Source organism: Echinops telfairi, unplaced genomic scaffold (assembly GCF_000313985.2).
Source record: "Echinops telfairi isolate 266 unplaced genomic scaffold, ASM31398v2 ScPeMD7_2291;HRSCAF=2852, whole genome shotgun sequence".
Taxonomy (NCBI): Eukaryota; Metazoa; Chordata; class Mammalia; order Afrosoricida; family Tenrecidae; genus Echinops; species Echinops telfairi.
The window spans coordinates 14,244,420-14,250,182 of record NW_022106189.1 but is presented as its reverse complement, the minus strand read 5'-3'; the positions used below and the strand labels follow the sequence as shown (position 1 = coordinate 14,250,182).

General features: G+C 35.6%; 1 non-coding gene across 1 annotated transcript; it reads right to left on the bottom strand.

Annotated features, from left to right (window-relative positions):
• Positions 1–2,372: 2,372 nt before the first annotated feature.
• LOC115870764 lies at positions 2,373–2,536 on the bottom strand. Its single transcript, XR_004046896.1, has one exon. It is a non-coding gene; the product is annotated as a U1 spliceosomal RNA (small nuclear RNA).
• Between the last annotated feature and the right edge of the window lie 3,227 nt (positions 2,537–5,763).

The window sequence follows — 5,763 nt, the reverse complement described above, 5'->3', positions numbered from 1 at the left end:
ATGTTTGGTTTGCCAGTGGTTTATCAATTTTGTTCATCTTTTAGAGGAACCAACATCTTGCTGATTTTTTATAGTTAAAAAATATTCTGAATCAATTATTTCTGCTCTAATATTTCATATTTCTTTTCTGCTAGTATCGGAGGGTTTGCTTTGCTAGGCTTTTTCCAAGTGTACTTGATGTGTTAAAGCATTTATTTTAATTCTTTCATTCTTTGTTGTGTGCAGTTATTGTTTTACACTGCCTTGTGAGTGCTGCTTTTGCTCTGTCCCAGAGATTTTGCTATGTTGTATTTTCATGCTGATTTGTTTCAGGGAATTTTTTATTGTTGCCTTTATTTCTTCAGTGGTCCAGTGTTTTTAAAGTAAAATAATGTTCAATTTCCATGTATTTGACTTTTGAGGGTTGGTCGTCCTATGATTGATTTCTAATTTTATGGCACTATGATCTTCAGAAAATGGTTTGTAGTACCTTGATGCATTTGAATGGACTGATGCTTCATGGCCTAAAATGTGATCCGTCCTGGGGTAGGTGCCATATGCACTGTAAAAGAAGGTAAAATTTGTGTCAAATCTGCTTGACAGAATTTCCCAGTAAAACCATCTGGTGTTAGTTAGTTCTTTGATATCTTTTTAATTTACTTTCTAGTTGGTTAATCTTTACTCAAAAGTGTTTTGTTGAAGTCTCCTTTAATTCCTGTGTTATGGTCTTTTTGTCTCTTAATTTCTATTTAAAAAATTAATGTATTTGGAAGCTTTTTCATTTGGTATATATATAGATATATATGTATGTATGTATGTATATATGCATATATGTATATAGTCATGGGTTCTTATTCATAAACTTTCTCGATCATTTAATGGCCTTCTTTTTCTTTCATTATATCCTTTACTTTCATGTCTATTTAGTCAGAGATTAATATTCCTACTCCTGTTTTCTTTTGATTGTCATGAGCTCAGTGGATTTTTTCATTCTTTGATTTTTTTGTCTGTTTGTCTTTATGTCTAAGGCGTGTTTCTTGTAAGCAGCACCTTAAAGGCCCATGTTATTTTATCCATTTTGTTAGTATTTGTCTCTTACTGGTGAGTTTAATCTGTTTACATACAATGTTGTTATTGATAAGTATGGTTTTATTGCTCTCATTTTGTTAAATGTTTTTTTAATGGTGATATCAGTTTCAACTTTCATGATAATTTTTTGTGTTGCATTCCTATTGTGTATAGATTTTACTGTGAAACGTCTTTGATTTTTTGTTTTTATCTTACTACTTAACTTGTTTGTATGGTTTTCCTTTTTTTTTGCTTTGTAAAGGCTACACATTTTCTTTCAGGATTGTGTGTGTGAAGTTTTCTTTCCAAATTCAAAAGTTTGTAGTCTATTGTCAATGACTCAATATTTTCTTCATTCAACTATTAAATATCTACTCTGTCCCTTTGCTTGTTTGTTTTTGTCTTCATTGTGGAAATGTTATGTAATTCTTTATTTTAGTGCATATACTTGTGTTTCACTTTGTTTATTAATTAAATAGGATATTTTTTCCATAGTTATGTGTTTTATAATAATTTTAGGTTGCTTTCTGTTGTTGATTCTCTGGTCGTATAACTCCTTTTAATATTTTGTGAAAGGAGGTCTTGTTTTCACAAATTCCATTTGTTTTTCCTTATCATAAAATGATTTTATTTCTCTCATATTTGAGGGATACTTTTTCTGGATACATAATAATTGGTTGGTAGTGTTTTTCTTTCAGCATTTTCTATACATTAATCCTTTGCCTTCTTTCCGCCATGGTTTCAATAGAGAAGCCTCAATTGAAATAGGTTGACCTTTATATGTGATTGTTCTATTGTTCTTTTTCTCATGCTGCTCTCAGGATTGTTGTATATTCTTTGTTGTCAAAAGTTTAAGTGCAATGTGTCATCATGGTTTTCTTAGGAAATTGGTTCAGTTTGGAGTTCTCTGGGATTCTTGAATAGTTATTTTGTGTTCTGTCATAATATTAGGGATATTATCCTTTAATATGTCATCAACTATTTTTTCAGTAGTTACTGTAATATTTCTTCTTTCTGTTCTGGGATATTTATCAAACAATTTATTTTCTTGATAGTGTCCCATAGAATTATTAGGTTTTCTTCAGCTTTTTAAAATCTTATCGCTTTCTCTTCTTTTATTTTGGTCTTGAGAGATTTGTCTTCCAGATCACTGATTTTTTATTCCATTGTTTCATTCCTTCTGTTTTGCTTTTTCAAAGTGCTATCCAGTTCTAATATTTTAGTCTTTGCCCTTTGAATTTCTATTTGGTGCTGTTGAATTATTTTCAGGTTTTTTGTTTGTTTGTTTTGTCAGATTAATTTTGCATTTCTTTCTTTTTTTTAATCAGGGAAGTGCGCAAATGCAGTCCCCCACTACCACAAATTATGCAGTTGAGTTTCACACATTTGGGGAAACCGCAGGGGTCAGCACATCCAGAGTGCAGTAGATAAGCCTCGCCCTGGGAAAACCACCTTCGTGATCATGGTATCTCCCCTGCCAGGTAAGTATCATCATCTTTGCATTTCTATCAAGATTTTCCTCCGGTCATTTAAAGTAGCAGGAGATTACTGTCCTTAGCTCCCTATTGGAAGATCCAAAGTCATCCCTTCCTCTAGCACCTCCTTCAGGTTAATATCTGTATGCATTACAGTTAATAGAGTTGTTTTCTCTTGTTTCCAGATGTACACAGACATTGATTGCTGATTTTGAAACATACTGTTTTGTATTATTTACAGGGGGGGAAAATTAGGAACTGATACCAAAGGCTCAAGTAGAAAGCAAATGTTTTGAGAATGATAATGGCAATAAATGTACAAACATGCTTGACACAATGTATGTATGTATTGTTATGAGTTGTACGAGTCCCCAATGAAATGATTTTTAAAAGACAAAAACAAAACAACAACAAATAATAATAACAAAACAAAATTAAATTAAAAACAATGAGGATAAGAAGAAAATATTCTCAACCTGATTGTGATGATAATCATCCATTTTTTCTCAATATAATTAAATGATTAAATTATATGATATGTGAAGTATATGCTAATAAGATTATTTTTAAAAATTAAAAAAGTACATTTTTTAAACCTGAAAACTCCATTGGTGATAAAACAAAGACAGAAAAATTGCTCCCAGGATTGCTTTTCTCATCACAACACTGTGCCTGCTTATTCTTGGAGGGTAGCAAGGGCTGCACTATGATAATATTATTGGAAAACTTTACTCCATCCATCTTACACCTCCTATCTTGAGCTTTTATACTTCTATTTTGTTTTCAAAACTCTAAGAACACTAAGAAGGAACACAATTTGAGTCCTTTGAGGATGTCAAAATTCCATTTGACCTGGTGTAAACAGAGCATATAATTCTTTGAGGGAAGGTTAGAAATGGAAACACCACCCTGAGACGTGTAAAGATCTAGATGGAAGATATGTCGAGAGGCAATACATTCACGTGTTAATAAAGGTTTTGAATGGGAAAAAAAAAAAGACAGTGTTTTGTATTATTTATTTGTTTATCTTATCTCTGGTACAACACAATCCCTATGCACTCATTGTAGAATCCAAATAGTCAAAGGTGGCTATGCAGTTCAGCACCAGCCTAACCCCAGCAAGACCCAAATGCAGAGAACAGATGCATATTGTCCCCATCAACATCCCCAGAGAGAGCCAGCCAAAGATTAACAAGGTCAACACAATTGATGAAATAAGAGACTGTCTTAAACACTGCCCACATGTCTGCTGGATCTATTGTTGCCAACCCTGTATATCTAAGTAAGGCTCTGATTCTACTTAGGCCTCGGTCTACAGGCAAGCAGGTGAATCCTGGACCCATGGAGAACCACTCAATCTCTGCTGTCGATTCTTTTCTCTAACATATGCCCATCTAAATCCACACCTCCCACCAGGGTCAGTCCATCCTCCCCAACAGGGAAGTTCCACCACAGTTCAATCCAGGTAGGCACTAGGAGCCAGTCCACAGCTGACCTAAATATCTCTTTTCCAAACAGGAGTGTGGTGAGTCAGGACCTGCTCAGCCTCAGTGCACAAAAGCTTGTGAATTCTGCAGCCGACATTGGGACTTAATTATGCTGGAGGAGCAGTGCTAGGTAGCAATGAGTGAGAAAGAGGGGACCTGTGAGCTCACCTCCAAAGTATGGAGTGCAGGGGAGAGGTGAGGCTCCATATGCATGCTATCAGGAAGCAAAAAATCTGTGGCTTTGTGTAGGACTCTTTATGTTAATTCCTCCCCTGGAGTCACCAAGACATAATTAGCAGAAGTTCCTATTGCTTAGGGGGTACCAGAGCTTAGGCTGCAAAAAAATTGTCTCCTGTTGTTCAAAGCTTCTTAGGAGAGGGATTAACAAAAGCTTGGGGGTTGAAGGGGAGCTTGAATATGTGACTCTATTGAATCTTCCCCTGTGGATTTCTTAGACTAACTTTTACAGGTGCAGAAAGCCCAAAACTAGAATCCAGTAATTGATGGAACACCAATGGAAATGCATCATCAAGCTATTGCAACACTCAAAGCACTCACTCATCTATGCCAGAAATTTGGGGAAGACAGCTACATCACCAAATGACTGGAAGAGAACAATATTTTTGTCCATTCCAAAGCAAAACCCAACAGAATGCTCAAGATACAGAACAATCTAGCAACAAGTACAAAAATTCATTGATGGGGAAAGACCAGTTCAAGCTGGATTCAGAACAGGCCATCAAACAAGAGTTATCATTGCTGACATTAGTTGGATCTTAGCCTAAATCAGAGAATATCAGAAAGATGTAAATTTGTGTTTTATTGACTATGCCAATACATTTACATAATAAACTATAGATAACTTTGAAAAGAATGGGAATTCCAGAACACCTCATTGTGCTCATGAGGACCTTATACAGGAATCAAAAGGCAGTTGTGAGAACAGAGCAAGGAAAATTGTTGAATGGTTTAAAATCAGGAGAGGTATGTGTCAGGATTGTATCCTCTCATCAGGCATATTCAAACTTCATGCTAAACAAATCACCAGAGAAACTGGATTATATGAAGAAGAAGGTGGCATCAGGATTAGAGGAAGGTTTATTAAACACCTGTGGTATGCAGATGACACGACCTTGCTTGACGAAAGTGAGGAGGATTTGAAGCACTTGCTTATGAAGATTAAGGATTGTAATCTTCAGTATGGACTACAATTCCATGTAAAGAAAACTAAAATCCTCACAACAGGACCAATAGGTAGCTTCATGATAAATGGAGAAAAGATTGAAATTGTCAAGAATTTCATCTTGCTTGGATCCACAAACAATGCTCATAGGTAAATATGCCACACAAGACCTCTTTAGAATATTAAAAAGCAAAGTTTTCACTTTGAGGGCTAAGGTGCACCTGACCCTAGTCATAGTATTCTCCATTGCCTCAAATGCATGTGAAAATTGAACCTTGAGTAAGGAGAACTTAAGAAGAATTGATTCCTATGATTTGGGGAAGAATATTGAAAGTACCATGGATTTCTGAAAGGACAAACCAATCTGTGTTGGAAGAAGTATGGCCAGAGTGGTCCTTGGAGGCAAGAATGGCAAGACTTGAGAGAACAGTCCCTAAAGAAGGACATCATGCTTTGCAAAGAGGATGGGCAGTGAAAGAAAGGAACGCCCTCAAGGAGATGCAACATCATGGCTGCAACAATGGGCTCATGCATAGGAACAACTGTAAGGATTGTGCACATGTAAATGCAA